Raw genomic sequence first — 15,523 nt, forward strand, 5'->3', positions numbered from 1 at the left:
CTAATCCTCTGCCTTGCTGTGCCGGCACACTGGGTTCTAGTCCCGGTCGGGGCGCCGGATTCTGTCCTGGTTGCCCCTCTTCCAGGCCAGCTCTCTGCTGTGGCCAGGGAGTGCAGTGGAGGATGGCCCAAGTCCTTGGGCCCTGCACCCCATGGGAGACCAGGAGAAAGCACCTGGCTCCTGGCTTCAGATCAGTGCGGTCGCCGGCTACAGCGCACCAGCCACGGGCGGCCATTGGAGGGTGAACCAATGGCAAAAAAAGGAAGACCTTTCTCTCTGTCTCTCTCTCTCTCTCTCACTGTCCACTCTGCCTGTCAAAAAAAAAAAAAAAAGTTTGCATCAGTTATTTGGGATCTCTTGTGTTTCTGTATGAATTTTATCATCTTTTTTATAGAAGAATATCATTGGTAGTTTTATTGGGATCACATTGAATCTGTAAATTGCTTTTGGTAGTATAGACATTTTGATGATATTAATTCTTCCAATCATGAACCTGGAAAATTTTTCCTCTTGTGTGTCTTTAAAGAAATTCTGATTGGTTACATTCACTTGTGGCCCAACAAGTCCAGTGTCAGCAGTTGATATGCATTCACAATGGTCTAGGACCCACACTCTGCATAACTACTCTTGCAAAAAAAATTACCGGATACATGCTTTATATTTTCACATAATAGAAAGTAGCTTTCTATTAAATAATAGATATAGTATATAATAAATATAGTACAAGCTACCATTCATTTTTCTGCAGATGAAATATCCTCAGGAAGAGAAAGGGAGAGAGAGAGAGGCAGTTGGAAATACATGTACATTATATTGTAAAATTCATGTAAGCCTCACTTGGTAAATAAAACCAGGCCATACTTTCACACAGTGACTATATGTACCATGTGCATTGATTAAGCTGGGAAAAATGTTGATTTCAGTGAATTCCCATGGATTTTCTACGCTCTTGGCTATGACAAGCCCTAGATGGTGACCTGTCTCATGATAAGATTAGCCTCTTTATTAAAGAGAATGGCCATGGGGGAGAACACTTGGGCTAAGAGGACAGCCCGCTCCCAGGAATAATAGTGGACCTATTGGAGCTGGCACTGTGGCATAGTGGGTAAAGCCACCACCTGCAGTGTCAGCATCCCATATGGGCCTCAAATCACATCCTGGCTGCTCCGCTTCCAATCCAGCTCCCTGCTAATGTGCCTGGGAAAGCAACAGAGGATGGCCCAAATGCTTGGGCCACTACAATCATGTGGGAGACCCAGAGAAAGCTTCTGGCTCCTAGCTTTGGACCAGCCCAGCTGACCTTTGTGGCTGTCTGGGGAGTGAACCAGCAGATGGAAGATCTCTGTCTCTTCCTCTCTCTCTCTCTCTAACGCTGCCTTTCAAATAAACAAATCTTTAAAAGAAAAAAAAGTGAATAAGAATGAACCTATTATATTTTCTGCATTCACCCCATGCTCTCCTTTCTAACTTGCCCTTTTTTTCAAACAAATGTGCTATCACACAAAAACAAAGGGCATGACAAGATCCCACAAAGCTCATATTATAAAGCCAGATGAGAGCAGGAAATGACGAATGTTTCTTGCACTCTGACTTGATTTGGTTTAAAGAGATCATTTCCAAGAAAATCTTGGGATCAGAATTTGTGGTGTTAGAGATGTGTTTACTGCTAGAAGTGTGAGGGATGGCCCAGGTGTCAGTGTCTTTCAGAAGCTGTTTAGGAGTTTCTGGAAAATCAGAAACTTTTTTTTGGAAACTTTTTTTCAAACCAGGTTTGGCCACTAATTCCTTGAGATCATGGTTATCAATCAATGTTTATGCACAACTTGGTAATGTGTTTTATTACTGAAAAGCAAGTTCCCAGGGCAGTGGATACAGCTGGTAACAATACCAAGGACTTAGCACCTATTGTCCTCATACATTTATGTCAGTTGCCCATTCCCTTCAGGTTTTTGCGATTTCACTGAGTTATAAAACAAGGATTTGGAGGGGAGGGCAAATATACATTTAATGGAAGCAGATAAAAATTTCATATAGGTTTAGTACCAGATGCCCTACTTCAACCAGTCAAGGAGGTCATCAGAACAATTTACTTCCTCGTTCTGAAACTCTTCTTTTTTTAATAAATGGTAGTGTTGACAATTTGGGTATTTGATTTAAGACCATGAATAATTTTCTAAGAACGAAGTATCAGTGAAATCACTAACACTAAATCTGCCATCTCCCATGGAGCAGCTTGATAGTATGGGTTCTAAAATAACTCCAAAGTTAGAGATTTGATCTTTGACAGAACACTAGAAGGCTGCCTTTTAAAAATGTATTTATTTATTTTCATTTCATCCTGATATGGGATAAACGGCAACTTAACTGCTGCTACAAACACCCACTCTATGCTGCCTTTTAAAAATATCATTTTTTTCATAGCAGTAAAGAGTTAGAAGCAACTTTTGTTGCAATTTAACTGTTTTATTTTTAAGTATACAAAACAGACTCAGAGAGGTGTCATTTTCAAGTTCACAAAACTAGCTAAGACCATCTAGATCAAGGATTTCAATCTTGTCATTGTTCATTCTATTATGTTTCCATAGGATCTCCAAACCTTTAGCATTTTTAGAACAGTTATTCTGGATAACCACAAGGGCAGAAAAAACAATGGTGGAACAGCAACCTCTATAAAATTTGAATGTGAATTTGGTTCATTTCATCAGTTGTCAAATTGCTTCAATTACAAACTATAAAAACACCCAAGTGTAAGAGTAATAACACTTTTGTTTTAAGTTAAATCCAAATAGACATTCTGCATGGATTGACTATTCCAAATGGTCAATAAAGGTAATTTCTGGGAAAATCCACTTCCATATTCTAGTTTGAACACTACAAAAAGCCTACTCATGATTGGCTAGGATTATATGTAACTGTTGCTAATGGAAAATTCAAATATCTAGTTCTCTTTCTTGTGAAAGTCTGAAGACAGTAGATCCCCTAAATTGATAAGAAGTTCCCTGGGACTCGGGCTCCTTCTAGCTTGTTGCTGTGCTGAGTACTGACTTCATTCTTATAGCCACCTCACGGTCTGTGATGGATGCTCCAGGCCCTACTATTACATCCTCATTCCAGGCAAAAGAAAGAAAGGAAAAAGGAGAAGCACATTTCTTCCTTTAAGGACATATTCCTAATATTGCACACACTTCTATTTTATAAACACCAACCAGAATTTTGTCATGTGTGCATCCTAGCTACAAAAGAAGATAATAGAGTTTTGTTTTCATATTGACCAACTAAAATTGTGAATGCTGTCATTATGCAGTATAAGGGAAAACAGATATTAAGAGAAAATAGCAGTTTCTGCTAAAATTTGTGAGAGAATCTGTTTTATATATAAATGAAAGCCAACATTCTTCGTTGTGTAGAAGAGCAAGTTTCTTGTCTGTTTGTTTTTTGGTAATTTTTGTTTATTTGAAAGGCAGAGAGATAGAGACAGAGATTTTTCATCTGCTGATCCACTCCCCCAGTGCCCCCAACAGCTGGTACTGAGCCAGACTGAAGCCAGGAGCCCAGAACTTAACCCCAGTCTCCCATGTGGGTGTCAGGGATCCAAGTACTTGAGCCCTCACCTACTGCCTTCCAGGGTGCACATCAACAGGAAGCAGGAATGGAGAGCGGAGCTGGGACTAGAATTCAGGCATTCTGAAACAGGGTGTGGGCATCCCACATGGCATCTTAACCACTGTGCCAAGCACCTGTCCCAAGATGTTTTTAATGACTACTCTGGGAGTTAATGGTGATGTTCATTTTTTAACAGAATGGAGTTAAATGGTTAGTGAGAGTCCCGCCCCCCCACTCCCCACCCGGGCTCCCTGGATTTTGATCAAGACTCAAAAGCAGAACAAAAAGTACTATTTTTGGGTACTATTTTTTGAGATGTATTCAATGACACTTATTAAAATAATGGAGCAGAGATTTAATTAGGTAGTAGATAAAAGGATCACTGCAAGGGGTTTTGTAATGGGGAAGATATATTGACTTCAATTGGTAAGTGAGAATTTATAGCCAAGAAACAGGCTGAGAATCAGTGAATAGAAAATGACTAAGAAGAAACATCAGGAGTGAGGGAGATTCTGGCTGAACCAACTTAACAGGGGAGACAGGAAGAAAGAGAGATTAATCTTCCATCTGTTGGTTTATTTCCCGAATGGCCACAATAGCCAGATGTGTGCCAAGCTAAAGCCAGGAGCCAAGAACTCCATCCTGGTCTCCCATGTAGATGTCAGGGATACAAGTACTTGGGCCATCTTCTGCTGCCTTCCCAGGCACGTTAGCAGGAAGCTGAATTGAACACAGAGCAGCCAGGACTCAAATTAGCACTCCAATACAGGATGCCAGTGTTGCAAGCAATGGATTAATTCACTGTGCCAGAATGCAGAACCCTTCACAGAATTCCTGCCAAAAACAAGCCAGGTGAACAGACATCACTTGATGGGTGGTGGAGGATGAGGGTCCTGATCAGATATTGAGGGTGGGTATCCTTGTTAATCTCACTTAGCAGAGTTCTTTGCGAAAACTAGATTTTACAAGACAGTGCACAAACAGATCTAAAAGAAGTTCAAGAGCTTAACTAACACTTGTGCAAGCAAAAAATCCTTGACAGCACCCCCACTGTTATCTCTAAGAAACACTTATCTTAGAGATAGTCATTGAACAGCATTATGTCAACAAAATGGGTTCTACACCACTGCATCTGTTTCTGAGGGCTGCTGTAACAAACTATCACAAACTGGGGGGTTCAAAAACCACAAAAGGTTATTCTCTCACAATGCAGGAAGCAAACTGTGAAATCAGTATTTATGGGCCCAAATCAAGGTGTCCACAGGATCATACTCCCCCTGGAGGTTCCAGGGAATAATCTATACTTTAGGTTTTCCAGGTTTTGGAAGCTGCTTGCATCCCTTGGCGAGTGATCACATCACTTCAATGTCTGCTTTCATCTTCACTTCACACCACCTATTCTTTGTGTTGGTGTCAAATCTTTCTCGGCCTCTCTTCTGTAAGGACATTGGTGATGATTGTATTTAGGGTTCACCCAGATAATCTAGGATACACGAAAGAGCTTTAACTTAATCACATCTACCAAAACCCTTGCCCTACAGGTTCCAAGGATTAAGACCTGGTATCTTTGGGGGCCTATTATTCATCCTACTATACCTACCAGAAAGAAATGTAAGGATGATTACAGAAAAAGGAAAAAGTCACTTTTGGTGGGAACATTTCTCCCTAGAAGAGGTCATTCATGGTCTCTCCTCTGTGATCAGGAGGGAAGAGCTGCTTCCCTTTTTGGAAACCAAAGGAGGCAACTTCCAAGAGAATCAATCATTGGTGGGCTTAGGGCAGAGGACTATGGAAGGGGAATTCTGATTTTATTCCCTGGTTCGATGCCTGTGTTAGTCAGTGGGTCTGCTCACCTGCCTCTATGATCCAGGCCTAAAGGAATGAATTAGGGTAGAAGCACAATGCAGGGCTGATCAGACAGAGAGGGGCTACCATTTCCATGCACCCTTGGCATAGTTCCAGTTCCCAGGTTGTACACAAAAGGATTCCATACACACCTCTGAGCCCCTGAAATCGGAGTCTAAAGTCCAACTGGGGACTGCTCTAGCAGGAATCAAAGAGGCAAGTGCATTGAAGCAGACAGAGGGTGTTCATTTGAAATCCAGTCTTGCAAATTTATCAACATCTAGGGATGCTTCCTGGGACTGATCTGCCAGTAAAGGGGCATTTTGGAGCTACCATTTGTCCACATTTTTGCACCCATAAAGACCAGGGCCGACCTCCCACGAAGAGATGCTTAAAGACATCAGGTCAGTTATGGAGATTGCTCTTATTTCTCCTTCCTCTCCACCTCAGCATAGGGGAGCAGGTGCTTGGAGGTAAGTGGAGGGATGGGGGGTCTATCAAAGCAAGCCATGCCATGTCCAAGACTAGCCACTGGAGCCCAAGGGCTGGCTAGGTGAAAGGCAGAGAAAAGAAAGAAAAGAGAAAGCTCCCATCTATTAGTTCACTTCTCAAAAGCCCTCAACAGCCAAAACTGAGCTAGACTAAAACCAGGAGTCAGGAAACCAACCCAGGTCTCCCATGAGGGTGGCAGAAACCCCATCACTTGAGCCATCCCACTGCCTCCAAGTACGCAGGAGCAGGAAACTGGAATTGAGACCCAGAGCCAGGAATTCCACTCAGCCATTCCAATGAACACAGGCATCTTAAATCACTGTCTTAACCACTAGGCAAAACCCTCACCCACAAAGGTTAAAAGTTTTAAATTTACAAGTCTGAGTCATAAAAACTGAAGGTGAATTTTAATTGCCAAAAATGACCAAAAGCTGGAGAATCTGACTAAAGTGTTGCTAAAAGTCCTTGGCACCCACTTGGGGAGGGGACTTCATTAGAGCAGAGCCAAAAGCAGTGATTGGGAAAAATAAGCGTTCTGTGTTTTTAGCCCCAAATGAATTGAGACTCTTCCCTCAATAAACCAATTTTCTTCTTTAATCAAAATCACATTGCAGAATTAGCCTAAGTAAATCTATATGGATCCTTGTCTATTTCCTTTTTCCCTATGGAAGTAGGGAAACCATTATATTAAACAAGTGATTCCCACACACTGATCTTTTAAACACAATCTACATGACTTTAGCCATAGTTACACCACTCATACTATTATTTAATAGCTTTCTTTTGGATTTATTCACTTTTCAAATTAGCTGCATTTTTAAAAGACACTATGATGCAATTGTAGTTGGAAAAGCAATAGTAATTGCTATAAATAAGCACAACAGAGACACAATATTCTCAATTCTTATTTAGCTTAAGGCTGACCTGGAATTTTTGTTAAAAGGGAGACTAGCTAGGGCCAAAGATGTGAAGATATGCTGTTGTCCAGTGGAGATTTCTTCATGTAATTAGGATTGAAATAACTTTCTCACCGGGTAATTCAAAGTTATTTGACACTGTCACTGTCAAACCCTCAAATGGGAAGCAAGGTAGTTCTGGGATATATTGATGGTACCAGTTCATACCCGCCTTCAACATCTTGCTGAGCTCCTTTTCCAACTATTTGGGAATTTATATTGAAAAACAATGTGTTAAAACTCGTCTCAGAATCTAAAAGCATATGGTAGGCATATGACCCAGCAGTTAAGCCATTAGTGGGGATGGCTGCACGCCTGGATTCAAGTCCCAGCTCTGCTCTTGACTCCAGTTTTCTGTTAATGAAGATCTTGGGAGGTAGCAGGTAATGGCTCAAGTGATTGTTTCACTGTCACTCACATGCGAGACCTGTGGAGTGAATCAATGGATCAGAACAATGGGGGTGCCCTTTCCCTTTCTCTCTCTCCCTCTCTCTCTTCCTGACTCTAGAATAAATTAAAAATTAAAATGTGGGGCTGGTGCTGTGGTGTAGCGGGTAAAGCCACAGCATGTAGTGCCAGCATCCCATATGGGTGCCAGTTTGAGTCCCAGCTGCTCCACTTCCTATCCAGCTCTCTGCTATGGCCAGAGAAAGCAGTAGAAGATGGTCCAAGTCCTTGTGCCCCTGCACCCATGTGGGAGACCTGGAAGAAGCTCCTGGCTCCTAGCTTCAGATTGGCTCAGCTTCGGTCTTTGTAGCCATTTTGGAAGTGAACTAGCAGATGGAAGACCTCTCTCTCTCTCTCTCTCTCTCTCTCCCTCTACCTCTCTGTAACTCTGATTTTCAAATAAATAAATATTAAAAAAATTAAAGTGAGCCGGCACCGCAGCTCACTAGGCTAATCCTCTGCCTGCAGCGCCGGCACACTGGGTTCTAGTCCCAGTCGGGGCGCTGGATTCTGTCCCAGTTGCCCCTCTTCCAGGCCAGCTCTCTGCTGTGGCCCAGGAAGGCAGTGGAGGATGGCCCAAGTGCTTGGGCCCTGCACCCCATGGGAGACCAGGAAAAGCACCTGGCTCCTGGCTTCGGATCAGCGCGATGCGCATGCCGGCCACGGCGGCCACTGGGGGGTGAACCAACGGTAAAGGAAGACCTTTCTCTCTGTCTCTCTCTCTCTCACTGTCCACTCTGCCTGTCAAAAAAAAATTTTTTTTTAAATAGAAAAAAAAATTAAAGTGAAGTGCTTTAAAAATTAAAAAGAAATCTTAGAGCATGAAATACTACCAATGCTCTATCAATAGGGCTCTTTTGCTGCAAGTAATAGCAATGAATTTATAAGCCCAGAGCATAGCTCAGTTTAACCAAAGTTGTATTCAGGAGATAAAATAATGTCTTCAGGATTCTCTCTCTCTCTCTCTCTCTCTCTCTCTCTTTTTTCCCCCTCCACCCTTTTTCTCCCCACCTCTCTCTGTTAGGTATACGCTTTCCACAGGAAATAAGATAGCATGCTCAGAACTCATGTCTCTTAGCTTAGCAGACACAGCAGAAAAATCATTACCAACAGCTCCAGCAGCTATGTTCCAAAGAGGATGCTGGCCCCCATCAGCATCTCCTACTCACCTTGATGCAAGCCTGTCGCCAGCCAGCTGGGAATATTCTGCCAGGCCAGCACCGTTACCCCTCTCCCTGTAATAATGAAGGGATAAGAGAAAAGAGGGGGCTGAGAAACAGGAAGATGGAGACCACATCACTAAAACAGGACAAAGGGTGAGCTTCCGACAGGAAGAAAAGAGAAAGGCTACTGTGCAGACACAAACTGGTATTCACACAAACGTTTTCTGTGCTAAGCATGTTCAGTTTGAAAAAGAACCTAAAGTTCACTTAATAATAATATTTTAAAATACAAAATGTGTGGTTGATGGCCCCTGCAGCCAGGGCAGCAGACACTGTGGATACTCAGCCCGCATCTCCCCAGCCCTGACCATCTCCTCACATGCCAATCCCACTCCCCAGTGTCTACAGCGTTCTCTGAACACGGAAGTCTGTTCTTCCTGCCTACGAAGCAGGTGAGAAGGCCAGGAAATTATCCACCTAAGGTCCGTAGCGGCCATCAGACAAGGTATACAGGGAAAAACACCCCAGCTCTCCAACCCGTGGGTGGGGGTTTCCCAGAGTTCCCTGGTGGGATCGAGCTCCTGTTGCCCACAGTGGTAGCTTGCATGACAGCACCTCTCTTCTGGTTTTTCCCCTTCTCTATCTCACTTCTGGCCTCATCCACTGTTGCTTATTGTAATTGCCTTCTAAATGGACTACATGCCCTTGAGTCATTGTCTCAGGTTCTGCTCCTGGAGAAACCCAAACCATGGCAGCCAAGCACTGTAGCAAACGATTTACTGGTGTTACTTCTTGTCATTGTCACAACAAGCATGTGATGTGGACACTGTTATTATGTTGTTTTACAGATGAAGAAATGAGGCCCTCAGGGAAGGACACAGGGCTGGGAAGCAGCAGAGTCAGGATTCGATGTGATGATTCCAGCACACATGTCAAGCTTCTCTGTGCTACTTTACACTCTCTCCCTACAGAATCGAGCTCCCAGTGGTTCTGTCCAAAGTAGGTAAGAACAGGAGCTTCTTCCAGGTCTCCCACAAAAGTGCAGGGGCCCAAGTACTTGGGCCTTCCTCTGCTGCTTTCCCAGGCACATTAGCAGGGAGCTGGATAGGAAGTGGAGCAGCCGCACTTGAACCGGCACCCATATAGGATGACCACATCACAGCAAAGTAGGTAAGAGGCTCACTGAAGGGGTTGTGAATTAACTAATGAAAGTACTATTGGAACCGGCACTGTGGCGCAGCGGGTGAGGCTGTCACCTGCAGTGCCAGTATCCCATATGGGCGCTGATTCAAGTCCCAGCCGCTCCATTTCTGATCCAGCTCTCTGTTATGACCTGGGAAAGCAGTAGAAGATAGCCCAAGTCCTTGGGACCCTACACCCACATGGGAGACCTGGAAGAAACTCCTGGCTCCTGGCTTCGGATAGGCACAGCTCCAGCCCTTGTGGCCATTTGGGGAGTGAACCAGTGGATGGAAGACCTCCTCTGCCTCTGCTTCTGCCCCTCTGTAACTCTGCCTTTCAAATAAATAAGTAAATCTAAGGAAGGAAGGGAGAGAGAGAGAGAGAAAGAGAGAGAGAGAGAAACTACTGTGTACTGTAGCATCATGTGCCTTGCACATGACTATTGATTATTATATGAGGCACCCTTTAGTGTACAGGACATAATTAGTGTTTTTCCTGCCATCGTTGCATCAGAGAAGCTACCACTGCTGAAGAATAGTTCCCCAGTGTGCACTGTTCCTAAACTCAATGGGAACAGCTATCTTTCTGGATTATAATAAAGTAATCATCTCCAGAATAGGAGAAAAGCTGACTTTATTGAGTTCTGCTTCATGTTGGAATAGTACATGTTGGTCTTTTAGAAAAGAGGTATGACTTTTAAAATATACAAATTCTCATTTATCCAGAACTGCTTAAGTACAGACTGGCCTAAGACAAAAGAATCTCATTTACCTTTTCCATTTTATTTGTTCATGATTGCATATTAAAATCATTTGTCCATTATTCTGTTTTATTGTTAAATTAGAAAACATTTTTTTTGAGAGGCAAAGAAACAGAGAAAGAGATATTATCCTTCCAGTGGTTCATTCACCAAATGCCTGTAGTGGCTGGGCCTGGGCCAGGGCCAGTACCAGGAGTTGGGAACTCAATCTGGTCTACCATATGCATGGCAGGAACCCAATTACTTGAGCCCTCACTGCTGCCTCCTAGAATTTGCATTGGTAGGAAGGTGGAATCAGGGGCCAGAGCCAGAGACCAAACTCAAGCACTTGAATGTGAGACAACAGTGTGTTAACCAGCAATGCTAAATGCCTACTCTCTTTCCATTATTTCACATAGCACTGCATAAGAGAGTGAGACTGCATAGTGAAAAGTCACTGAAATCATTGTTTTGTGGCTTATTTCCTGATGGAGTAAATGAGCACTAAATCAGGAACCAGAAAGCCAAGTTGTATGGACTAATTATTTGTCTTCTCTGGGCTCCAGTAGGCTTTTCTGAAAGATAAGGGCTTCAGCATAGTGATCACTGGCATACTCCTAGTCACTAAGTTTCCTGACAGCCTAGTGTAAAGTATACGTTAAGGAGACACAGAGCATCACTTATTCTACTTGACTATCTTACACAAACACTCTGCATTTAAAAATGACACAGAGGAAATTCTTTCTTGGTCCAGTGGCCAAAGCTATTATTCAGGCTGTGTCCTCTCTGTGGGAAATGCCTGTATTTACTTCTTGACCTTAACGTTGTTCTTTTTTTTTTTTTTTTTAAGGCTTGATTGTTTTGGGGTTTTTCTTTTTAGATTTCTTTTTTTATTTGAAAGCCAGAGTTACACAGATAGGTAGAGACACAGAGAGAGAGAAAGTCTTCCATCCACTGGTTCACTTCCCAAATGGCCACAACAGCTGGAGCTGAGCCAATCCAAAGCCAGGAGCCAGGAGCTTCTTCTGGGTCTCCCATGTAGGTGCAAGGACCCAAGCACTTGGACCATCTTCCACTGCCTTCCCAGGCACACTATCAGGGAGCTAGATTAGAAGTGGAGCAACCAGGACCTGAACCCACACGCATATGGGAACAGCCGGGATTTGAACCTGTGCCCATATGGGATGCCGGCGCTGCAGGCAGGGGCTTTAACCTGCTGCGCTACAGCACCAGCCGCTTTCATATTGTTCTTTAAAGTTGCCTGCCTATATGTATAAACTTCAATGGACACTTAAAGTTACATAACAAGAAGCGGTTTTCATAACACAAAGGCAGTTTAGATTATGCTTAAAGGCATGAAATATAATAAACACTGAGTAATTGTTTTCAGACAAGGAAGTATAAGGATTCAAAAAAGGTAAGAGAAATCTTATAGTGGACTCAAGTCAGGGATTAAATATGCCCTAGAGGGTCAAGAACCAACTGCATTTTCTAAGCTCACTTGCTCAAATATTCTAAGGAAATAATTAATGCCATCTGCATTAATTCTACATTTCCAGTAGTGCTCTTGAAACACTAAACATTAGTTCAAACCAAATGCTATTGTCTATATTTGACCACTTTTGATTTCTAAAGTAGCAATTTTGTGTCATTGAGTCTAATAATTGAAAATATTTGAGTATATTACAGGCAGACATCCAAAAAAGACAGAACTAAAATATGACTGGAATGGAGACTGAAGTCCCTTGTAAAAAACTCAGTAGGGTATCAATAAAGGATGATTTTCATTAGTAGCTTATAGAAATCAGGGTTTTGTTTTGTTTTGTTTTGTTTTTAAATCAATGAGTGTGTGGCCATTTGTGGCTCATAGATATAAGAGCTTCATTTCAGGAATTTATTAATTTTTAAACTCTATGCTCTTTATTTTCTTTGTTTATTTGGGAGGCAGAGAGAGAGAGAGAGAGAGGAAGAGAAAAGCTCTCTCACCCACTGTTTCATTCCACCCAAATGCCAGTAAAAGTCTGGGCCATTGATGCTAGGCAGGAACTCAATTCACTCCTACATGAGTGTCAGGGACTCAACTACTTGAGCCATTTCTGCTGCCTTCCAGGGTCTGCATTAGCAGAAAACTGGATTCAGGAGTCAAAGCCAAGTATCAAACACCAGCACTTCCATATGGATGCTTGTGTCTCAAATGGTATTTTATCTACTACCATATGACCACTACTGAACTCTGTTATGTAAGTGGAAAAAAATATCAGGATAGATGAATAGCTTGGTTATGCCATTTTTTCCTTGTTTTTAATGGTAAAGTCATTTGTAAAAGAGGACACATTGAGTGGAGATTATTGAACCTTTAGGCCAAGAATATCCCCAAATGTATTGTGGAGGGCTGATTGGCAGTGGAGGGTAGATAAAATGCTTGCCTTAAGCTGTAGGGACAGGTTTCCTAGTAACCACAGAAAGATTAAGTTCTGTTCCTAGATTCTTGTTCTGTTAATTGGATGAAAAGATCTGAGGAACGAACAGCTGGGGAGACAGAGAGATGGAAGACGGCGGTAATTATTAGTGGGCCTAGTATCTGCAGTGCCAGGTGCCTTAGCCAAAGGGTCACAATAAGAGCACAAGAAACTGGCCAAGCTACCTAAAAAGTCATAATTTTGTGCTCTTTTCAATTGTAGGGAAAATTAAAATAAAGTGTGTAATTAAGCATATTAAAAATGCAGCGGGGGAAGGCATTTGACCAAACAGTTATGATGCCTGCATTTCATATCAGAATACCTGGGTTTTAGTCCCAGTTCCTCTTTCAGCTCCAGCTTTGTGCTAATATGCACTTTTAGAGGTGGTAAGTGATGGTTCAAGTAGCTGGGTCCCTGCCACCCACATTGGAGACCCCGATTGATTTCCAGGCTCTGGGCTTCAGCCTGGCCCTGCTACTGCCATTGTGGGCATTTGGGGAATGAACCATTCAATGGGAGATCTCTGTCTATTTCTCCTCCCCTCCTCCCAATATTAAAAAAAAAGTGCAGTAAAACTCTGTGTGGTTTTGTAGTTCTGAGAATGACAATATTCTAGGGACAGGGTTAATTTGTGTTCAAATATCAGAGTTCTATTCCTTAAGAGAACTCAAAGTGGTCATTTGGGGTCAGTATAATCTAATTATCACTCTCTCTTTTTTTCTACCTGTATTCCCTTTAGGCACATATTGCTTTATAGGGAACTATGGCCATTTCTGCTCTCTCTTGCCTTTAACAATCAAATTAAGAAAAATCAAGTTATAGGTTGACAATGACGAAGATTGTTTTTAATCCATTAAGGACATTTAAACAGTAGAGTAATTTTTTCCTATGCTCAGGAAAGAACTCAATATATACACTATCAACTATAATTGGAGAGGCTCTACTTTCAAGTCACTTTGTGAAATGTTTGTCATTTGACCTTAAAATTCTTGAATAAGATTTGCAGACTAGTATTGCCTGGGCATTGCTGCTCTCCTCCCAAGGATGGAGCTTCAAACCCTGAAGCCCCCTCTAGTGACAAAGAGCAAATTGATCCATTTGTTGGTAACATGCTAAGAACAGCAAGTTGTACAGTTCCATTTTCTCGATTAGCTATTAAGGGAACCAATGTCTACAGTAATTTGATTGGAAAATGACTGATAATAGTCAACAACTCGAATTCTCAGGCATTCTTCAATAACCAAAATCTAAGGGATTTTGTTTGGAAACTGAGGTCAATACAAAGTATGCATTCAGCATTTAACCCTATTTATTTTATTCTGCCCTGAAATGTAGACCTTAAAAAGTTCCTTAAATTTCTTTCACCTTTGTCCTTCAGATACCTTAAGGATTAAAATATATTCTGAATAACCTGTTGAATATAAAAGGATTATTTGGACTTTTGCTTCTTGTTGCTATTACTGCATTTATTGGATGATTTTCATTGATGTTGCTAAACATGTCCAGAGAAACATGAATTCCAGTAATCCTCTGTATTATGAAATTACAGGTCATATATAAATATATAGATCAAGTGTATAATAATAAGACATTTTAAGATAATAAAATATATTATGTGAATTAGACTATATGTTATAGCATGTACTATACACATTTTATTTTATTTATAGCTCCATTTCCAAAGGGCTTAGAGATCATTTAATAAGTCTAATTAAATCATTAAAATAGAGTAGGAGAATAAAAGCCACATTCACAGTGATGGGACTTAAAGAGATAGGTAGAGAAATAGGCTATGAATAGTTATCATAACTGAAGACAAAGCTTAGTTTTAAGCTTCCTGTCAGCTAAGACAATAAGGGAAATCTAATAATGGGCTTACACAGGCCAATTCATTAGGGGAGACAAAATTTTCCTTCTAAACCATACATATACAGATTTATAAATATTAATAATAAAATCATAGCACTAGAATAATTTCTGAATGTGAAATTCATGTTTCTGTATCCAACAAAGGTCTTCAGAATGCTTACTATCCAAGGTCATTGCAGCTGGTGGTAATCCCCCCCAAAGGAAGGATGTTTTGGGGAGCTCACTCTATCATAAGCTCAGGCTAGCTGAGTGCATCTGCCTGGGATCATAGATTATCTCCTGGGAACAGCAACCCAAAAGGACTTTCTCTTGTTTACACACACAGAGCAAAAACAAAGGACAACCTAAATGCACTTATGACAGCACATTCAATGTGAAAATTGTAGAGAAATAGGCCCTATTGTTCACACATTCTTGAAAGAATTGAAACGAAACACTGAAAAGACAAAGCATTCCATTAAAAATGGTTTTAGGTGAAGTGGGATACCTTGCAATGTTGCCTTGGGAATCTTCTCCCATTCTGCTATCCTCTCTGAATCATGGTTTCTTACTTCACAACAAGATCTACTTTTCATCCTAAAATCTGCTTTTATTAGACAACTTGGCGAATGGACGATTCTCTCTCTCTCTCTCTCTCTCTCTCTGTGGGGAGCAACTCGGACTAGACTAAGTTACTGGAATTAAGACTTATTCTATGCATCTGCTCTCCCACAATATGGCGCTGAGAAGGGAGTAACAGCTTCTACACAGCTGCCTCCAGTTCGACCA

General features: G+C 41.7%; 1 long non-coding RNA gene across 1 annotated transcript; it reads right to left on the bottom strand.

Annotated features, from left to right (window-relative positions):
* Positions 1–6,811: 6,811 nt before the first annotated feature.
* Positions 6,812–15,422, bottom strand: LOC127484595 (uncharacterized). The gene is made up of 3 exons (XR_016226437.1): positions 15,243–15,422; positions 8,513–8,578; positions 6,812–7,323 (listed from the first exon to the last, which is right to left on the bottom strand). It is a non-coding gene; the product is annotated as an uncharacterized LOC127484595 (long non-coding RNA).
* Positions 15,423–15,523: the final 101 nt, after the last annotated feature.

This window comes from Oryctolagus cuniculus, chromosome 20 (assembly GCF_051225735.1).
Source record: "Oryctolagus cuniculus isolate XC-2025 breed Fujian yellow rabbit chromosome 20, ASM5122573v1, whole genome shotgun sequence".
In the NCBI taxonomy this organism is placed as follows: domain Eukaryota; kingdom Metazoa; phylum Chordata; class Mammalia; order Lagomorpha; family Leporidae; genus Oryctolagus; species Oryctolagus cuniculus.